General features: G+C 36.6%; 1 long non-coding RNA gene across 1 annotated transcript in view; it reads right to left on the bottom strand.

Moving 5' to 3' along the window:
* LOC122491086 overlaps window positions 1-23,425 on the bottom strand; it is a 108,899-nt gene that overhangs the window by 12,523 nt on the left and 72,951 nt on the right. The window contains exon 3 of the long non-coding RNA XR_006299277.1: window positions 10,913-11,026. This is a non-coding gene — a long non-coding RNA (uncharacterized LOC122491086). The remainder of the gene's footprint in view (window positions 1-10,912; window positions 11,027-23,425) is intronic.

Here is a 23,425-nt window from a genome sequence, read left to right as displayed (position 1 = left end):
TAGAAAATAATAATCCATAATGAATTGGTAGTTATTATTTCCTATAAGCAAAGAACCATGAAAGATACAAAAGAAATTGGAGCCAGAGGACCCAGTCTAGGAGAGCTAGATGCTGTTGGGAGTGCAATTCCCTTAAAAAAGGACACAAAACTAAACTGGCATAGTGCCAAGTGTGAAAACACAGAACACGCCATAGGGAGTGATGATGCACAGAGTTTGATCATTAACCTTCCAGGGCTACCACTCAAAGGCCACCTCAACAGAGCTCTAACCCACCCCTTGAAGCCTCATTTTCCAGGTCTTTCTTGGAAATTGTTTCAGCCTGCTTGGAAAACATGCTATCCCTGAGCATGTGTAGAGTTTCCCTCTGTTTGCTCATGCTCCTTCTTTGCACATCTAACCACGAAGATACCCATAATCTTACCTCTTTAAAACCTCTTCCCTTCATTACCACACATTCTAAACGTCATTCTCTCCATGAAGCTTTCTTAACTCTTAACTATTCATTTTCCACTTGTGAACCCCCTATTTTATTTTGTTAGTGCCTCTCTCTGACAGTTTCTACAGTCTACTTACATATTACCTTTTCCCTCTTGGATTAAAAGACAGAAAACTTAACCTCCTTCACCTTATTTTACCCCAACAACTTGCTCATGGCAGGTATTTACTAACTTTTAAGTACTGGATGCACTAACAGAATCTGGTTGAGATGCTTCTAAATCATGCAACAAATAAATGCAATCTTAACCTTAATTGGTACAAAACAACTCTCTTACTACCTCATTCCTTTATTCCTTAAGTATTTGTTACCTTAAATATTTGTTACTGGTACCTATTTTTTTTTTAATTTTTAACGTTTATTCATTTTTGAGACACAGAGAAAGAGAAAGTGCACATGAGCAGGGGAGGGGGAGAGAGAGAGGGAGACACAGAATCCGAAGCAGGCTCCAGACTCCAAGCAGTCAGCACAGAGCCCGATGTGGAGTGGTGAAGTCGGATGCTTAACCAACTAAGCCCACCAGACGCCCGTTGTATAAGGCCATGCTGTATAAGGCTACAGGATATGCGCAAGTAGATTGCTGATGGCAGAAGCAGGTGATAGGACTATGATAAAGAAGTACAGGATGGGCAGGTGGGTGGGAGAGGGGATGAATACCCATTCCTCAACACTCTCCACAGGACTTCTAATGATTAAGAAATGTTCTCAGTAGGTGATCCATGAATCAGAGTGTTCACTTTGAAATCAAATCTCTCTCCAAAGAGGGCAAGAGCAGAATGAATTCAGCTCAGCCAGAGAAGAGATATGGAGTGAAGGTGGAGAAGGCACCTCCTCTCTATCTATTGAACATGTAGTCTTCTAGCAGAGGAAAATACTGGGCAGATTGATAAATATTTTTATCTCCCTAAAAAAACTTCATGTTACATACAAGCCATTATTATCATAATTACATCCTTTCTTCTCACCTTTTTTTTTTACTGATCTAGAACAATTTTATGTTTGAAATGGTAATGTTGGAATATGGCAAACATCTTACTTTCAACAGCAATAAACTTATGGCTACAACATAATATTTCTTGTATATTCCTTCTCTATTTCTCCTTTTGGATTATAGATTATGAAAGATTTTATGAAGCGGTTGGTGACAAAATATATTTCTTATTAATGTGTAATATTTGCTACATTAATAATTTTATGGCTTTAATTATTGATGCGAACTTAATTGTGCCCCATGTCCCTTTTTCTTGCGGCTCAATAAAAACTATATATTTCTTTAATTAGGCTTCATTTGAAGACTAGAAGACAATGCAGGAATGGTTTCTTGCTAATTCACCTATCTACAGCCAGTAAAGAAATGGAATTAGTGTCTTGAATGTGGTTTAGTGAGAAAAAATATCTAACTGTTCTGAAAGTGTGACTTTCCTTTGCACAGTTAACCTCACCCAGAGGCCAGGGATATATAGCCAACTGAAACCGAACACTGCAGTAGGGGATGGTTTTCTCCCTTTCCTGGCTCTGGGGAGAAATTCCATTGATTTTAGAAGAGATAGAAAGGGAAAATTGGGGTCACCTACATGGTTATCATACTGTCTTCCTTCTTTATATGCTCTGCTTTACTAGAAATGTAATCTTAGTCTTTCCTGCTTGAATTCAACATCTTGCTATACCACTCTACTTACAATCACTGGGACTGTTATAACCACTTTATCCTGGGTCCAAATGTTTCAAAACACCTACAAGAAAGGCTGGATGGAAGGAAACTAACATTTGCTAAGCATCTGGTCCAGGTTATACTAGGTGCTCCCAATCAATTATTTCTTTAATCTCCAGGGGTCACAATAGCAAATGTCAACAAGATCAGAAATGAAGAAAGCAGATTGAACTTGAGAAATAAGGAGCCCTCTGAGTTCCATCTTTCATCTTCCACTTTGGTTAGAGAAACGAGTACAGAAAAAAAATGTTTAGGAATAACATTTGTAGCATTCTTTAAGAATAACAACAGGGTAAGTGCAATGATGAACTGCAACGGATGCTCATATCTCAGGGTCAGACAGGACATTGGGAGTGCAGGGACTGTGGCAAACTGGAAACTGGAAGGCACGCACCCCATCTGAGATTCTCTAGGGTGGGCTTTATTGTTGCCACGCTGATAGCTCTTCTACATTTTTAAGTAAAGCTTAAAAAGCTGTTACATTTTTAAGTGAAGCTTAACTACTGTTACATAAAAGAATAACACAAACTTATCAGCCTAAAACAATACAAATTTATTATCTCATGGTTTTCTTGCTCAGAGTTTAAACATGATTCAACTGGGTCCTGTGCTCAGGGAGTCATCTGGCTAAAATCAAGGAGTCGGCAGGGCCTATAATCACATGTGTGCCTCTAGAATCCTCTTCCAAACTCCATGGTTGATGGCTGAAATCATGTTCTTGTAGTTGTATGAACAATAGCCTTATTTTCTTGCAAGCCATTTACTAAGGACTACTTTTAGCTCTGATTCTCTACACCCGGCCATAGAAGCTTACTACCTCAAGCCCAGGAGAAGAATCTTTCTAATGCCTCAAATCTCTCTGACCTCTTTTAAGAGCTCACCTGCGTAGGTCAGGTTCACTGAGGATTATCTTCCCCTTGATTAAATCAAAGTGAAATGATTAAAGGCCTTAACTGTATCTGCAAAATCCCTTCTGCCATATAATGTAACATACTCACCAGAGTGATGTCCCTTCATATTCATAAGTCTTGTTCCTACTCCAAAGACGGGTATTATATACCAGAAAGGGGGATCGAGGGAGCCATATTGGAATTCTGTCTACTACAATGCCTTTCCTCAGGCTTCTCATGGAGGTATAGCAGTCTTTATATTTATTTTTTTAATTTATATATGTATTTTGAGATAGAGAGAGTGTGAGTGGGGGAGGGGCAGAGAGAAAGGGAGAGAGAGAGAATCTCAAGGAGGCTCTGTGTTATCAGCACAGTGCCAGACACAGGGCTTGAGCTCACGAGTGTGAGATCATGACCTGAGCCGAAATCAAGAGTCAGATGTTTAATGGACTGAGCTACCCAGGCACCACTATAGCACTCTTTTTAAAAATGAACTGCCGAATAGCCATGAATACTTCAACTTCCTTTTATTTTCTACAACTGCTTTGACCTCTTTGCACTATCTTATCGTAGTACCTATTGGTCCAAGGCCATCTACATTCAGTGCCTGTCACTATTTTAAAAACTTCAGTGTCAGAGCCTTTTTCCTGCAGTTTGATAAGTATAATAAATACTTGTCACAGATGAAATTTGCACAAAAGCTAACTGTGATGTCAATAACAGGTATAGTTTTGTAACTGTAATGTAGGTTGATTCTTGAAATCCTAAATTTATTATTAGTACATTCTATTCAGAGGGACTTACTCTCTTGATATACATAGAGAATTCAAACTTCAAAGCATTTTAGAAAATGACAGACATCTGAAAGTCCCATTTTTACTCCAATGAAAATACCTCTTACCAAGAAGTTAAAATTTCCCACAAATATAAAAGGACTTAAAAAATAAGAGTAATAAAAAATGCTATTATTCTCAGTAAGACAACTCATAACCATGTTGATTTAGGAAAATCTTCAAGCATTTACTTGGGCAATTGTAAGGTAAACTCAGTTCTCACAATGAAAGGAAAATGCTTTGAGGAGTTTTGTGGGGTTTCTTTATAGCTTATTTGCTTCTTTACCTATAAAAATATTTTATATCATTTTTAAGGGAAAGCTGTAAGAGTTATTTATGTTTAGAGGAGAAATCCATGTATAGGAATTCAGATTTACTTTTTTAAATAGGTAAACACAACCTCATAAATAAAATCAAAGATTTCCCCAGATAGTTTTTGAAAATAAATACACATAAATCAGCTCTGATTGTCTCATTTGCTGTCTAAATACCAAAGAGCAATGCAGTGGTCTTAAAAAAATTTTTTTTAACATGTATTCATTTTTTGAGAGACAGAGTGAGAGGAAGAGACAGAGAGAGGGAAACACAGAATCTGAAGCAAGCTCCAGGCTCTGAACTGACAGCACAGAGCCCAACACGGGGCTTGAACTCACAAACCGTGAGATCATAACCTGAGCCGAACTCAGACACTTAACCGACTGAGCCACCCAGACACCCCACTGCACTGGTATTTTAAAGAGTAGTTGTATTATTTTAGACTTTACAAATCACAAACAGTAATTCATGATTTAGAAAAGAACTACTGAGCTATCTAGCTATTCCCTTTTAAGAATAGCAGTTCGGGGCACGTGGGTGGCTCAGAGCGTTAAGCAACAGACTTCGGCTTAGGTCATGATCTCACAGTTTAGAAGTTCAAGCCCGGAGCCTCGCACTGGGCTTGCTCTGTCAGCGCAGAGCCTGCTTGGGATCCTCTGTCTCTGTCTCTCTGCCCCTACACCGCACGCACTCACACTCTACTCTATCTCTCAAAATAAATAAATAAACTTAAAAAAAAAAAAAAGAGTAGCAGTTAAAACAAACCAGCTCACTTCAGGCATGGACGAAAATTCTCCAAACTCATTTCAAACAAATCTTCAGTGAGTTAAATGACAACTTTGTCTAAAAGATAAGTATTTTGTACTTCCCCAATTCTCATTGATGAAACTCTCATTCTCAATTTTAAAATTTGTTGTGTCAACTGAATGGCTATAAGTGGATTGACTTATACTTTTTATAGTACATAAATTAACTAGATCGATTCAACCAAATGCCAATATTTTACCCCATCTAATTTTCAACACAGCATGCTGATAAATACTTACAGAAAAATGTTCCTGGTGTTTATTATTTGCAGCTTGAGAAGACTGATGAGGTTACACAAATGTAATCATAACTTAAAAGTTTGATGTGATAAGCAGTCATTTCTGAGCGTTTTTGATTGTGCCAAGAGTGATTTTTAAAAAAATTGTGGTAAGTTTATTGCAGTCATTTGATAATAATAATAATTTCAAAAGACAAGAGAGAAGGTGAAATTAGTAATAGCAAAAAAAAAAAAAAGCTCCCTTTTAAAAGCACTTCCTTATTTTATTTATTACACTTAAAAATAAAAACAAAACTAACTTTAGCTCTTTATCTACCCCTTCATTCCTCTGAGTGAACAGGGAAACTTTTCAATGGTATAATCTGAGCAACACTGAGCACCTTCAGCAGGCCTTGGCTTGATCCTGGTGACTAAGACTTCAAGACTTCAGTTTAAAGGCATTGGCAACCACCATTTAAAGGCAGAAGTTATCTGGCAGGGGTAATGCATAAAGTCATTATCACGTAAGATAAGTTCTGAAAGATAAATTGTGCGCTTCTAATGAGTCCTTAGGAGAAGAAGGGCCAGAGCAGTTGGATTTGAAGAGGATGGGAAAAAGGAAAGTCACCCTCTAAAACACTCCAGCCATAATAATCATCCAGTGAATATCTGCTGAGCTGAATCGCCTTAGACAGCACCAGACTTTACCTCTGGGACCCTGTCAAAATAATGTTTTATAGCTGTAGCCACAAGGGAAACTTTGATGCCCAAAGGAAAGGAAGAGCAGTTAGAGGGCAGAAACTATAAAAAGGGGTGAGGAGAGTACCCATGCCCATGTCTGAATATTTAAAATAAAGTAGGGGTGAGGAAACAGGAGATGTTGTGTACCTACTACCCAGAAATATGCCTCTCCCCCCACAGTGAAAAATGTAATCTGTTCCTATTAGATGATAATCCATTTTAGAAGCCCACGAAGGTTAAACTGACATCTGAAATTCAGAAAAAAAAATTACAGAAATTTTTCATATATCTAGGTAGGTTGTACATGTAATTTTTGTATCATTTAAGTAAAGCAGAAAAACAAAACTCCCCCAGTTTGTATCTTGAAATCATAGGACAATTTACCTATAATAAAAAATAAAGCTATTGGTTAGCAAATTGAACAATCCCCACCAAGTGTAAGATTAAGCTAGTCTTGTACTTTACAGATTTACAATATTACTTCCAAACTGTCCAGAGCTCGAATTCAAATCTATAGTCTGGTCCTTATGGCACAAATATATTTAATTTTTCTATCTGGTCATTTTAATCAAGATGATGTACATTACAAAGTTTAATTTTATACTGACAACATTATCACCTAATTTTCCCCAATAGTAGACCAGTAAGTTTCTGTCAGTGAATTGGCAACGTCATGATTTTTCGTAGTTTGGTTTTTGCCAGCCAATAATTTTTTGACCTGGCCCTAAGAGCTCTGTTTCACTTCTTGTAGGAAAGAAGCAGCTTGTTGGCACAATGCAATAAGATCTAGGCATCTGCAACATGGGAAACTGAATGATTGTTTCAATATTTCCACCACCAGTTTTCAGAGGTAGGATCACAGCAATGTATTTAAACAGAAAGACTCATCACTGAAGCTCAGGATATAAATTCCAAGACATTACATATGATACAGTGCTGCATGTTGGTGTCTGGGACAGGCAAGGTTCAAAAGGAAGATCCACTAGAAGGAGCTTCCCAGAAAAGTCAGGGAGTTCTGGATAATATTTCAAATATGCCTACTCCCTACACGAGCAACTGATTCTATTTCCTTGACTCAAGTTACCCGTTTCTCACAATTATGGTTTCCAAAGTCAGGAAGTAACTTTTAATCAAGGTATACTTTTCATATGGTAATATTTCTTTTTTTTTTCCTTTTTGCAAACTTTAGTAATCAATAGTGAACCTTAATGATCAGTGGTTCTTATTTACCTATCCAACAAATAAATGCAGGGTCAAACATAAGAAGAGTAAAACTTTATGATAGGACTAATAGTTGCCCTGATATTATAAAACTTAAATGAAGAAAAAGAGAGAAGGAAAAATTCTGTACCATGGTAGTGATCTTAGCTATTAGACACTAGTTCTATGTTTAAAAGCATGTGGAATGCTTCTCCAGACTAAATTTAGTATCCTTGTGGGGGAGAGAATTTACTTGTTATTTATAAGAACACTGTGTGTGTGGTGTGTCGGGGGGGTGGGGTGGAGTGGTGTTCCAAGTAATTCAAAGCACATTAGAGACCTTAAAACCATATCTGCAATATGACAATTACTGTTTTTGTGAAAGATAAATGATTACATGTGGTTAACAGTGGTGATAGCAAAAGAAATTTTTTTTCACTGAAAAGTTGTAATTTGACCTGTTTTGACACATTAAGGGGAGGCTTCCAACCTAAACCTTTTTCTTAACTCATGAGTCAATCAAGTGATTCTAACTGGGACTGTAATTGAGCATTCTGACAATACAAGGAGTCTTAAACGTTACCTAGAATATCTGGCTCATTTTACAGACAAGAAAAATGAAGTCCAAAGAAGAGAGTCATTTGCTTTGCGTAAGGTTGCCTACTTACTTAGTGGCAGAACCATGGGTAGAACCCAGTCCTTCTGTTTTCCAACAAAATACTTTTTTTTTTCCAGGGGAAAAGAGACTCTCTTCCTCCCTGAACATGACAGAAAACTGTTTCTGGACAGTTTTGCCAGAACCTGAAAATTAAACCCAAGTGTCAGAAGAGTTTTGCAAAAGTAGAGATCAATTCTACCACAGTAATTCAAGTTGTTCTCTGTATACCTCTGGCCATTGCAAATATAAACAATGTCTATATGGTTTTTGTAGCAGACCTGGGAGTTCTTTTTTTTTTTTTAAATACACATCCAAATTAGTTAGCATATAGTGCAACAATGATTTCAGGAGTAGATTCCTTAGTGCCCCTTACCCATTTAGCCCTGGGAATTCTTGCATTAAAATACAGTATTTAAGCAGTCAAGGAAGTCTTTAATAAGTTAGAATCATATATCATTTTAAGAATTGGAAGTCTTGTGCAATAAATTTCATGTCATTCTCTAAATTTACAGAGGAGGAAGATAATGTCACATGCTGGTCAGTGCAAGGTCAGGACTGGAATACAAATTTCCTAACTCCTTGTCCACTCTTTCTTCATGACACCACATGGCTTCATCATAAATTATGCCCAAGAAATGGACAGATGCATAGGGGAATTAACCTAACACAGCTTCCCTATGAGAGATTTCTCAAGCAACACAGGAAGTGGGTGATACTTGTCATCAGGCCTGGCTAATTCTCTGTCCTGGCCCTGTAAATATTTAACTAAATGTGACATATACATACAAGTTTAACTTGCTAGTAGGTATACATCTGCCTGATAATTTTCTCTCTCCTCTTCCTTTTTCCTAGAGAAAAACAAATGATACCACTTTCTCACTAGGTTTCCCTCCAGGAATAAAACTGATGGATAAACTCCAAGGGGCATCACAGATGAGAAATTATACTCAGTTGTTAGTAGCTTAGAGTTTGACAGGACCCAGAATTCCCTAACATAGTGAGGTTAGAGGAAAGGGGGAAGAAAAGTTGATGCAGAGGAGGGTTTCAGCAAGGCAGAAAAATGATAATGGGGCTCATGTGAGGAAGATAAAACACAAAGTGGAGGCTGGAAGGATGCAGGCCATTGTGCAGGCTCTGGTGTGGACTGCCTGATGACTTCAGAAAACTAGACAGTTACCTAATTATATTTCTCAAGGTCAACCACGGAGGCTATGATGGCGCTCTCGACTGCGTGGCCAATGAGGTGGCTGGAGGTGGTGTGTCATTTCAGACATCCGTGGACAACTTCAATTATTTTCTTGCTACTGACAATTCATGTCCAAACCCACATTTTAGAAAATTGAACAGTGTATCTGTTGAAACACTCAGATTTCCAGAATTCTAAAATAAACATGCATATTATCTTCATTTTAAGAAAAAATATGTTTCAAAAAAAAATCTTGAAGAGATTACACTGTTTCCCTCTTAGAATCTCCAGTAACTAATTTTAACAATAGCTTTCATATCTGTCTCAGTTGGGCATTTTGTTTAGCTCAGAAAAAGAAATAACTATAATATTTCTCTTCTAATAATGTTGGGAAATTTCCGTTATTGCCCCAAATGAAAATATTTCACTGTAGCCTAATTTCCCTCTTCATCATATAGCATGAGATCAAGAGCCATAAAAATCATTATTTTCCTGATGACTTCAATCTATTTCATAAGGGAAAGAAAATGAAGGATGCAGCTATCTCTCAGCATTCCCAAACCACTTTGCTTTTGGATTTTGTATATTCAAGCAACTAACTGTTGGCTGTTTTATTGGTTTGAATAACCCAAGCAAGGTGCAAGAAAATCTAACTTCTATGTTAGAATTCACATCTGCTTATGCTAGAATGAAAACCCATCTGAGAATCAATGAAGCACATGGAGAGGGTCTAATTAAATCCCTATGCCATTTCCTTTAAAGCTGTCAAATTGAAATTGTAATCGTGTATTCATTCACCCCCAGTGGTGTGGTGGTAATTTTAGAAGTGGGAATATTTAAGCAATAAGACCCAACAGGGTGTGTTTTGCTAGGATATCAACAAGACTGGATAGTTCCTAGGTAAGCAGCCAATAGTCTGAAAACAAAACCTTTCCTAAAGAGTAGATGATCACAAGACCTTTTTACAGGTGTACAACCATACTAATGAGAAAGATGACTTTGGGAATGAAAACTTGTAATAGAAGTATTTATTAAATTATACCATTAAAACCATGCTAAACTTTTAAGTGAAAATAATGCAAAGCATTGACACATTAAATCAAAGGGATAATATGTTGAACAAATTAAAAATCAAATTTCCAAGATTTCTGGCTTTTGAAGTCACCATCAAATTCCAAACACCTGTTCTGTCTACAATCCTCTTTATTTTTATGCCTAATTTTGTTGTTAAATTAAATGATTTTCCCCCACCGAAATTTAATTGAATAAATATGAAAAAAATATATGCTCTGCAACTTGTTATTAGGGTACCTTTTTTGTCTCATTTTAGAGGACAACATGCTTTCAGGAAGAGTCTCTTTTGAAATGTCTATAAGTTTTTCACATATAAGATCCACAATTACATAGGACGCTTTCTGCACTGTTTAAATAACAAACAGCGAAGAAAAGCAACCAAATTATATAGCTAATTCACTGGCTTTATGTAGATACTGCCTGAGTTAAGAGACTGGGAACCACCAGTCCTCAACATAAGTATCTTTATGTTCTTGTTCTAGGCTATAAGGTTTTTTACTCACTCTAGAGGAAAGAAAGAAAGAGAGAAAGAGAGGGAAGAAGAAGGAAGGAAACAAGGAAGGAAGGAAGGAAGGAAGGAAGGAAGGAAGGAAGAAAAGAAAGAAAGAAAAAAAGAAGGAAAAGAGGGGAAAAAAAAGTAGAAATAGTTCTGTAGATTAAATTGCTAAACTGCTTCCTTTGATACACTCTCTGACTGGAAAATTCAGTAAATCCAAGTAAAAAAAGCTAGCATGACAGCATTCTAACAATCCAAATATAAAAATCTCCCCCTTTAACTCACCTTCTCTCATTTTATATCTTTCCATCCTCCACTACATCCAATCTCAAACATAAACACATTTATAAGAATGAGTGTCGGCTGCTCTGCAGATATAACCCAGGCAGGAAAGATCATCTAGGTGGAAAAACAACAGAGAAAAAAAGAAAACAGGGAGTTTGATTCTGTTTTAGCTCTCCCCACTCCTTATGCCAGCCCCCTCTCTACACAAAAGCCTCTTAGAAAGGATTCCTCAGTCAAGTGTACAAACACAGCAACCTCAGAGAAAATTAAGGGAGGTTCCATTGTGTTCCATTCTGTATGTCTAGTGTATCCTTCAGAGAAGAATTAAGATAAGCAGCATTGACAATAACAAAAAGTAAAATAAAACAGAATATCGTTTCTGTATAAAAAAACTATAGAAAACCGAGTAGAACTAGAATTCACAGCAAAGAAAAAAAGAACTGGATAATGGGAGGGCACTCTTCCCACCTTCCTCTCCACTTTGCTTAAGCCCATTCAACTTCTGGTGCCTGTGGATGGGCAATAAGGAGGAGGTGAACACTTAGGAGAGTGGAATTCTATGGCTTTGATGAAATAAATTCACCTCTTCTGATCTGATTCTTCTAGAATACAAAAATCACTCGCACCATCACTGTAGAGAATTGTCACAATGATAATGCCAACTCACACATTACATTCTCTACATGTTACACTGGCAGCATAACTATATAGAGAGGAACAGAGTGTACACATAAGTTAAAGAAAGAAGAAATTCATAAATGATTAGTAAGAATTCAAAACTATCAGTGTGCGAGAAAACTCCGTAAATTGCACCTCTCTGCAATAAGACAGATCCCCAGCATCAGTCAGTGACAGGAACACACACGAAGTTACGATAAAATTCCAATATTGAATTCTTATAAAAAGAAGCATAAAACTTACATGTCTTGAGACTTTTCAAGCAAACGTCACCATTTAAATTATAGGGAATTGCTCTTCTAGGCTCATATTTTACCTGAGTCAAATTTGTCCACACTTAAAAAGAGCACATTGCTTTCGCAGAGCACATACTCCCACTCTCCAGAATTAGTGATAAATAACGAAAACTTCTGCAGAAAAAATTATTAAATTACCTATTTTCAATGCTCATTGGATAGGAAATTTGAGGGCTCAAGTTTATTGAGCATTGACCAACAGACTTCATCAGAGGTATCAAATACATGACCCTAAATTAGAAGGATAATTTTATAGCTTTAGCTCCTCAAAAAGGTGGTCAGTTTCAAATATAAGTATTATCCCTCAAACTAGATTTTCTAGTGTTTTTTTTTGTAAAGTACCCATATAAATGGGTTTCAGGAAGTAACTTTCACTTATAACATCATAGGATATGCTTTTTTTACTTTTGCTGGGCTTTCAATTTTCATATAACATAAGATGTCATAAACGTCTACAATTAAAGATATGTTTCCATTTAAATAAATGTGCTGATTACTAGCAACTTACATTAAAAGGAAATAATTTTATTTTTTTAAAAAAGGAAATAACTTTGTAGCATTCCAATGATTCCTTCTTTCATATATATCCAAAACAAAAATGAATCATTTATAAGTACTAAGCATTATTAGCACCTTAAAATATAAGTGATTCTGCTACAATGTAATCAGGTTAATAATGAAAAATAATTAGTTATCTAATTGGTCTTTGGCCAGATAAGAGACATGTAGAAGACATGCAAGCCTAGGCATTTTAGAGAACACCTGACTTACCTTGAGAGAGAAAAATAGTAAAAACTTGTTAAAAATCTCTGCTGTTTTTAATTAGAGATGTGGTATCATGAAATACTTAACAATTTGCTTTCTTTCCTGCTGCTGGAAAAACACCTGCTCCTCGCCCATTATGTGATCTTGTCAGTGCCCAAATAGTGAAGATCATACGTTCAATATCAAATGGCTTTCTGAATAGTACATCTCAGCTAAACTCTACATACAGAATGACGGCTTCAGAAAAGAATAATGATCAATATAACCCCACCCATAATCTTGCTTTGGAAGCAAAATGTTTGCAAACTTTCTTATTTAATGTGGTCTTTGTCACACCTGTGTAGCCTGGCATGCTGGGATCTCACTGGTGGGCCAACATGAAAAATGGAGTAAACTGGAATCGTGTTGAGCCAAGCCTAGGAAAACTAATTCAGCTGTAGATTCAGTCCTCAAGGAACCAAAACGTTTTGCCTAAGAGAACATCACAATCTCAGAAGTAATCCTGACTAGTGTTCGTGTACAGGAGTCTATGTAGTTGGGAAGCATGCCATAGTTTATGTTTTGCAGGAGAGACTTGTAGAGAAATGGCAAGAGTTATCCAGCAGGTAAGCATTTGGCCAAGAGGCCTGGGGTTTGTGGCAAAACCCTATTCCTGCAAATAGACCTGAATGACACCGGAAAAGTAAGCATAGTCATGAAAAGGACACTATTAGATCAGGAGATCTGGCTGCAGTTTGGTAGGCAGTGGATTGCTCCCGGCCAGCCCAGTCCAAGCATGAGAATGACTCAGAACAAGAAGGCTAGTGCCAAGTCCCCCCACTGGCAAAGATGTAGCTCATGTTTCTCTTCCAGTGTTAGTTCTCTTTAGCTCAAAACTGCACAGAGGTGGACCTACATGTTAAGGGTTTTCAATGTCTAAAGTCAATGAGGCTAGAGGAGATGTGAATCTACCTTCATATGATCATTTATATATTTTTTTCTACCCAATACACACAGAAAAGCACTCAACACCTCCACAGACACACACACACACACACACACACACACACACACACACACACCACAGACATGCACACACTTTTGTTAAGGCAGTATAAATGATTTTAAGTATGTATTTTACAAAGGTCCAAATTTATTGCTGACTGCCAAGTCTTTTTAATTTATAACAACTAATAAATCTTACCTAAAATTGGGAAAATCACCTTAAGTTTATGATCTCTGACATTTAAGCATAATGCTGAAAATGTTCAGAAAATTATGGATTTTGGGGCGCCTGGGTGGCGCAGTCGGTTAAGCGTCCGACTTCAGCCAGGTCACGATCTCGCGGTCCGTGAGTTCGAGCCCCGTGTCAGGCTCTGGGCTGATGGCTTGGAGCCTGGAGCCTGTTTCCGATTCTGTGTCTCCCTCTCTCTCTACCCCTCCCCCGTTCATGCTCTGTCTGTCTCTCTCTGTCCCAAAAATAAATAAACATTGAAAAAAAAATTTTTTTTTTAAATAGAAAATTATGGATTTTACTTAGAGATGAGTTTCAGGTTTATACATTATCACAGATTATGAAAATCAGTGGAAAATGTACAGTTGTGGAATAAACCAGTGGGAATATACATATTTCCAATTCTGGGTTCCCTAATTTTAAGCTCTTTATATCTTTATTTATCAAATGCAAACTTTGAACTTCTCCAGTTGAAATATTTCTTAAATTCTAATATAGAAGGATTTATGTATACTCCCCATTGTTTCATTTACTTAGAAAGCAGATTGAAAGAACAATAATGTTGGATTTCAGATGTCTGGAGGAAATACTGCACGCATGACATCTGTTTTCCCTGGGGATTTGACACACATTTGCTTTAATGTACTGGTGTGTTCCTCATTACCTTAGAAGCTATATGCTAAAAACAAGAGTGTGTTTCAGTTTTCAAGGAAAAGAAAAAAAATTATAAATCCCAAAGCCTTTTTCTCTGATGAACAATAATTTAGGGTTAAGCTTTCAAAAAAGAAAAAATGCAAATGATCATGTTTCTAAATGGTCCAACTTTGTAAAGATTATGTGTAAGTCTTCCATAAGCCTTCCATACATGTTAGTCTTCCTTGTTATTGGAGAATTATCCAGAGCCAGAAAGAACATGCCTTTGAAAATCAACAGCTAAAAGAAACAAGATCTGCATCTCTAAATAGCCCGAGTCACCAATTTTAGATGTTTGAGGTATTAATCCTCTGGAAAATTATTTGGCCTCCAGAAGCAGTGAATTGTTAAATATCTTTGGTGGATACCCTGGAGTTTTGCCATAAACTGACACATGAAGATCCATGCTGAACACAGAATGCCACACTATTCCACACTACACCAGCTGGCTTGTAACATGTACATCTCTGCACAATTTCTCTTAATAAAAAACATATAACATATCCAAAACACTTTCATGATTCTCATTCAGTATCTGTTCAACCAATTTGCAAATTAAGGAATATTTCCCTCTCAGATCACCTGAATTTAAAAGCTTTTGTAAGGCTCCTTCATATTGAAGGAACACAATTCAGAATGGGAGCATAGAGAAAAAAAATGTACTCTTGAAGTTAAAGTTCACATATTGCATGGGGGTAGATAAGATAAAAAAAATTTTTTTTTCGCCATGTCTGTCCTTTGGCTGAGGTGACACATCAAATGATCAGATGTTACTCTGCAGCACGAGAACTTGATGGGGCTTTGAAATCAAGTGTCTTGAATCATTTCCTAAGTCCAGACAATGATAATAAACATCTCTCGAAGGGTCTAGGCCAGACCCATTAGTGAACAGGAGCTGTCTCACATCAGCTAAAAGGAAAACTGTGTCCTGAAATTAAAGAGCAATTGGAATCAACATTTGCTTTCTCCTGGCACAATCGTTAGAATCTCGGATTAGACCTTTGACTCAGATATCCTTCTGCACTTAAATAAAACTAAAAAGACTTTCATATCCCCCACTCAGTGAACTGAAGAAAATAATTGAATTGATTTAGTAAATTGCATCTATACACTTAATTAAATACATTTCACAACTTAATTTGGAGAATTAGAATTACTTTTGCATTTATTACAGTGGCTTTTCCTATTAAAAATGGAAACACCATTGGGGTGCCTGGGTGGCTCAATCGGTTGAGCGTCTGACTTCGGCATAGGTCATAATCTCGCAGTTCGTGAGTTCAAGCCCCGTGTTGCACTCTGTGCTGACAGCTCAGAGCCTGGAGCCTGCTTCAGATTCTGTGCCTCCCTCTCTCTCTGCCCCTTCCCCGCTCATGCTCTGTCTCTCTCTGACTGTCAAAAATGAATAAACGTTAAAAAAAATTTTTTTAATAAAAAAAAAAATTGAGACACCAAAAGGGTCAGATTGAGTTAGGGATAAAGGTTAGAAGGCCCTACTAAAAAGACTAATAAAAAGTGACTTAAATGTCACCATCTCCCTGCCAAAATGTATAAGTGATATTTTCAGTTTGACATGAGAACTCCATCCTTGTTTGTTGGCGCTGAATTCTGAACATAAATTCTACAGTTTTCAGAAAGAGATGATACATGTATCCTTAACAGCTATAACACTGACGGGATTGGAAACCAAAATCTTCTGTTTATCCAAAGGTTAGATAGAGTATATTCCATTCACAATATGGAAGTAGATTACCTACATGAGCTTGCCAACAACAATCTTTAGGATAGAACAGTTTAATCCAATGCCCACCTTAGCTAGACACGCAGCAGAGAGAACTGACAAAGCCTAGCTGACTGAGGCAAGTTATTATTAGCAAATATCTCTGCTAAGATGAGATTTAGTAGTTTTTTTAATGGTCGATATCTCTTTTGGTTTGATTTTTTGCAAAGTCTCGGAAACTACAAACATATTAAAGTGACAATTCTTTGTTGATTCAAAGAATAAAACAATAAATTGAGGAACAGATTGATGGATGACTGGATGTATAGATGGACAGATGAACTTTCAAACTTTTTATTTAAATAAAAGACTGAAGTGCTTGACTTCCATTGTATAATATCTAGTTTGAAATTGTACCCAGTAGGTTGAAGACAGCTTAGGGAACAACTGGGGAAATTTTTCCTTAAGAGACTGTAATGACACAACAATTCATTTTCTGTATATCATAGATATTATCATGGAAGATAAATTGAAGAGATTCCAAGAAAGAGAAAAAAGTCATGATTTAGGTATTAATTCTTCAGTCAAGAAGTTTACCCTCACAAGACTCCATTTGTTTATATTTTTTACAAAACTCTATTTCAAACATCTTGGCTGGATATATGCACTTCATCACTATAAGAAACTAGTTCATGATTAGCTAGATTCTCTATATACCAGGATCATCTCCAGTTATAAATTAAGTACCAGTGGAAGTCAAATCAGCAGAGTATAATTTATTAAGCCACTGCTGTGTTAATGCAACCTCCAAAGGTAGCTCATTTACTATCTAGGATTTGATTAGCCCCTAGGAGAACCTGGTTCGTTTTATTCAAATAACGCTATTTCAAACCATAAGTTTCACAAACTGACCCTCAGAGAAAAAATATCTGTGAATTCAAATATATTGGAAATCTGTAAAACTCTAACTCATTCATTTGCCATCCACGTTGACACCTCTCTAGTTGTACAGGGAGTTATAAAATATGTAATCCTGCTATTTTTCAAAGATAAGTTAGGCAATATCATGGGGAGGCATATTTTGCTCAGGGATCCTTACACCATTATGATACTACCCAATATGTTATGGCAATTGTAATACTTTGTAGACTTGTGGAAAATATATCTAAAAATAACTGTGCCATTTCTGAGCAAAAGCAGAAGTAATTGATGTTTCCTAGAAAAATGATCCCACCTGGCTTTGTAGAAGAGCAGCATGAGCGTTTCAGTGACAGGTAGATCCAGAACAGAGCTTTGTCCTCAATATCATTCCGATTCTCTGAAACCCCAAAGCAAGGTTCATAGAGATTCTTTAGAATGCTTCACTTGAAAGCCAGATTACACTATTTAAGTGGCCTATGGAGTTCTGTATTAAAGGCTCCCTGCTGCTCAGGCATTTTTCCCATTATAATATATTGCTGTGGATTTAACACTGTAGATGTTCTAGCATTTAACTAATATGGCTCAAAAGGTTGTCATCGGGGACACTTCTAAATTATATCACTGCAAATAAACCTTGCTACAGAAGGAATTGCTTATTTAGCAAAGATATTTTATGGCATATTTGCATAAAAATACTACTTCTGTCTCTCAAGTTCATCTGTAACATTGCCGCTGAGCAGAAGAGCATGAGATGTGTTACAAATATAAGTGACTTTGGCAGCAAGCTAATTTGTAAATGCATATTGCAAACTTTACGTGCACCACGATGCCCTAACTTATACCCTGCCTAACTCATAGACATTCGCATAACAGGAAAAGAGTATAAAAACCATGCTTTTTCCAGTTAGCTTACATGAAGTTGGTAATCAACCACTGGACGTTAGTCCCCTGTTCTATGTGGCCTACAAAGCAGGTGAATCAAGCAATTCAAAGCAAGACAGTTTCCATAGGCCACATGGTTAAATTGTTTGAAGAGATGTTTTTTACCTCTCTTCTGAAACCAACCAACAGTGAATGAGAAAGCGAACATGAGAACGCAAGGTGTTTCTAAGCCTTGTCATGGCCTCTTGATCTCACTTGAGTGCCCATGCTTGTTGCATACTGCAGAACATGATAACCGCTTAGAGAATCAGAGAAGCCTGGGTTCAACATCTGTCTTAATGTATGTGCTCTGTGATCTTAGACAAGTTGCTTGACCTCAGTTTCCACATATATTTTTCAATGTATATATTTTTCAACATACTGATCTCTGTGGTTAAGAGAACTTAACAGTCTTTTCAGTTAATAAGGCAGGTACATTTTCCTACATAGATAGGAAAGTCTATACTCAATGAATTTAAGAGAATCTGTGCCAATTTAAGAATCTGTGAAATGCCAAACACATAGATAATAGCAGAGTTGGGTACAAGTTCCAAGATTTTTGGCCCCTGACTTAAAGGTATTTCTGTTCCAATATGCAGGATTCTCAACTTTCCTAGATTTTGCTGGGTATTCCGACTTCACTAATGTACACATATGTTATTTTCATTTTTAATTCAAACAAATTTTTTATATATTAAGAAGTGAAGAAAAAACTGCAAACAGCTAGTGAGGCTGAAAGTTCATATTTGCTATTTTGAAAGTCTGTTCACAGGTCACCTAAACTGTTCCTACGTTTCACAGATTCTTCTTTTATTTCAACCCTGAACTCAAAAACTATAAGGCTTCCGTTTCTCTCTGAGATTCCAGCAGTGTTCTGTGATATTAGGAAATCTAGGACAAACAAGGCCAGTTGTAAGTACAAGTCATCTAGACACTGAATATTGACTGGGCACTTTCTTGGTTGTCACATGCTTACCAGAAATATTTTTTCTTTTGAAATAATATGATCATTTCAAAAAATTAGATTACAATATGGTCATAACAAAATATATGCCTGCAAATTAATTTATTTACACAAACTGTATTTTAAGTTAGAACTTATCAATGTCCCTTATATAATATACATGATTTATATATTACATGATTTATGTATTCATTTTCCCTACTCTCTCACATGTCACTAGAAATAACATGCAGATATTTGTAACTGTTATCACTACTACATTCCCAATTCCTAGAAGTTCCTAAGACATAGACATGTACCAAATATTTATTAAATGAGTGAATGCATCCCTCAATCAAATACATACCTTAAATGAGAATATTAATTCCATCTAATACATAGCAATTTTTGCATTGTATCATTCTTTCTCACCTATTTAAAGTGAGTTTCTCACTAGTTTAAGGTACAATTTTCCCTTCTTTTCCCAGCATCATCAGTGTATTGCACTACCTGCCAAATTCTTCCCAACCACAAATAGTTATGTATGAATAGCTATCAACTTTTTTTTTTTTGAGAGAGAGAGAGAGAGAGAGAGAGAGACGAGACAAGGGGCAGAGAGAGAGAGGGTGAGAGAATCTCAAGCAGGCTCTGCATCAGCAGCACAGAGTCTGACGTGGGGCTCGAACCCGTGAACAGTGAGATCATGACCTGAGCCGAAATCAAGAGTTGAACACTCAACTGACTGAGCCAGCCAGGCATCCCAATAGCTATCAACTTAAAAACAAAAACAAAAAAGACCTTGACACCATAGCTCCCTCCAGCTACATCCTCACTCGTCTGTTCCCTTCACATGAATCTTTTTTAAAAAGTTGCCTCTGCTTCCTGAATCCATTTCTTTCCTTTCCATTATTTCTTGACACGTAGGCCTAAAACTATAATTGCTTTTGTTAATGTCGTCAATGGTCTCCATGCTGTCAAAGCCAATGGTCAATACTGTTTTGAAACACTTGTTTTACTTGATTCTTAGGATACCATTTGCCTTTCATTCTCCTCTTCTCCGACCGGTACATACTTATCTTTCTAAACTTGAATTATTGGTATGTCCCAGGGCTGTGTTCAACACTCTGCTTCCATCCTCTACTGACATGTATCAGCTAGGTAATCTCGACCAGCGCCATGGCCATACATTTTATCTGTATGTTAATGACTCTAATATTAATCACTATCACTATTCTCTCTCTTAAACTCCATATGCATCCATTGCCTACTACACATGTTCTCTTGACTGCCTGAAAGACATCTCAAATTTAGCATGCCCAAATGCAAATTCTTGATTCCTCATCCATGCCCCAAAGCTACACTTCCCCTAGTGTTCGTCATTTCAATAAATGGCACCTCCATGATTTCAGTTGTTTATGCTACAAAATTTAGTGTGATCATAGGCTCCTCTCTTTCTCTCCAACTCCACATTCAATCCATCAGTAAATCCCATAGGCCCTACCTTCAACATATATTCTTAACCAACTACTTCTTAACTCTTCAAACACTGTAGTTGAAATCACTATCATATGTCACCTATACTACTGCAATGGGATCCTGAATGAGTCTCTGTGTTTCTAACCATGGCACTCTCAGTCTATTCCCCATACTATTGACAATTATCCATTAGCTTCTGTAATCGCTCAGAATGAGACCCAAAGTCTTAACCATAGCATATAAGACCCAAATCATCTCCTCAGACCCACCTCACAAATTCTCTTGATTTTTATCTTCCGTCATTCTCCTGTGAATTCTGATTCAGTTAATACTAGACCCCTGGATATTCCTCAAATATTCCAAGCACTCTACCTCACTGCAATTATATTTTTCTTTGTCTAAAAGATGCTCCCTCAAAATGTCTACATGGATTTCTCCATCACTTCCTCAAGTTCTGTGCTCAAATGAGACTCTAGCTGAGAAGGTTTCATTGACCATCCTCTATAAAATAATGTCCTACTCCCATAACTCTATATATTCTTATCCTTCCTTCACAGCATTCATCACAAACTAACATATATTATTTGTGAATTGTCTTTTTCTCTCCTTTAGAACATAAGCTCCAAGAGAGCAGAAACATTATCTGTGGTGTGTGTTGCTGTATATCCTAGTCTTGGGACAGTTCCTGGTACATGGTTGATGCTTAGTAAATATATATTGAATCAGCTGAATCACTCCCATAATTATGAAAAGACAGGGTAAGGAGAAACCATTGTCTCAGAAAAAGTTATACTAGTATCTTCCATGGCCAAATAAAGTAGAAAAAGCACAGGCTTAAATAAAATTAGCTTATTTAACTGGAGGGCTTCTCAGAAGGGGAATAGGACATATGCCAAAAGTAGCATATAGGATATAGCATATAGCATATAGCATATGCCAAAAGTATGAAATTACACGTGACTTCAGAAGACTAACTTTCTGGGGAACACACTGGAGAAACACTGCCAAATTCAAACTATATAGAATAGAATATATTTTGCAAGAAACTTTTATTAATGACTTGATTGTATACTACTAGTGTTTTGAGTCAGTCAGGTATGGCCACAGAATTTGCACAAATTAACATACTCAGTGAAAAATATTTCATTTTAATTGTGTAAGTGTGGAAAAAATATTTTTAAACTCCTTAAGAGAGAAGTTTACAAAGGATTGAGCTGCTACGTGAGGCAGGCGTAAGTTATTTCATTTGTAAAGTCTCATTTCATTTTCATAGGACTCTGTAAGATATGTATTGTTTTCTCGTCTTTTTATATGAAGGAAACAAAACTGAGGGCGTTTAAATGACTTACTCAAAAAATTATATTAATGATAAAGCCAGAATGTGAACCTAGGTCATTCCACTGCCCCAAATCCCAGAATTTATTACTCCTTCTTTCCTTCCTTCCTTCCTTCCCTCCTTTCTCATTCATGATGCCTCTCTAAAATGCAGTCAATCCAAAAAAACCACTCCCTCCTACAAGGTGTAGTTTTATATTATGGGAGAAGTACTCTTTTTTGACAATCAACAAATTTTGTACAGGTTCCATGAAAAATGGATCCCATTTTGCATTATAGTGATCATTATTTTATATGGACCACCCTGAACTTCCTATATTCTCCCCAGGCTCTTTTTATTTCATGGGAGCAAAATTTTTTTCTCTTAAAGCTTCATTTAAAAGAAAATTAATTATTATTTAAAGGCCAATTTAAATGCCATTTCAAACCATACCCTATTTCTTTACATACAAGGCATTCTGCATACAATGTACACTATTCTTTAAATGGTCATTTTTTTCTCTAGTCCATGTTTCCGTCAGTTGTGTGGTAAGTAGGAAAGCAAAGACTTCATGCAGATGTGCTCAGTTACCACTTGAGACCAGTACTTTTCATTCTCATTTCAATTCTCCTTTTTAACCACACAAAGAGTTATTCAAATTTGGAAGGTATAAGAACTTATAAAAGAACTTATATAAACTCAAACAAATCGCTCAAAAGAAGAAAAGAAATGAATCCCTTCTTAGGCCTTTACCTTTTCTCAATTGTCTTTAAAACTGATTATGATTTTGCTATTTCACAACCAAATAGTCCTCTGCCTTAAATACAGGTTCTCTTCCCCAAGTTGAGCTCTGAAATATTACTTCTGTATTAAATCCTGACTGTACAAGTTTGACTTCATAATACTTACCATCTAGCAAACTGAGAAATCTAAATGTTATTAGGACAAATGATGGTATGCCAATGTTGTGGATTCATTCTCTAGTAAATTTCAATTTTCATTTCATCGTATAGCATCACTTCAGATCAATGTTTCTATTTAGGATTTTAAATCCATATGTATAAATCTATAAACATTAAATAAGCAATTAGTAAGTAAAATCATCCATAATTAGAAAATGTAAATTTAAACACTAACAAGATACCATTTTTATGTCAAAGGATGAAGGTGTTAGCTCCTGCCACTTCCCAATATGTAAGTGTATCAAATCAAAACAAGAAACATCTTAAACTTATACAATGTTATATGTCAATTATATCTCAATAAAGCTGGGAAGAAAATGAGACACCATGATTCAGTTCTGCAGAAAGGCTCTTTTGTGGCTTAAAGGAAGCCACCATCTTGCTGTGTGCTCACATGACCTCTTTGTTCTCTGGGAAAGAGTAAGACCTGCTTTATCTCATCCTCTTCCCAATTAGGCACTCATCTCAGCATGGGGACCCCACCCTCAAGACTTAATCCAACCCCAATTACCTCCAAAGCTCCACCTCCTAACACCATCACATTGGGGATTAGGCCTCCAACATATGATTTAGAGGGGGAAGGGGAAACAAACATTCAGGTCCTAACATTGGT

The sequence above is a fragment of the Prionailurus bengalensis genome, chromosome A1 (assembly GCF_016509475.1).
Source record: "Prionailurus bengalensis isolate Pbe53 chromosome A1, Fcat_Pben_1.1_paternal_pri, whole genome shotgun sequence".
NCBI classification, from domain to species: Eukaryota; Metazoa; Chordata; class Mammalia; order Carnivora; family Felidae; genus Prionailurus; species Prionailurus bengalensis.
The sequence above is the reverse complement of the archived record's forward strand: the minus strand, read 5'-3'. Positions and strand labels throughout refer to the sequence as shown.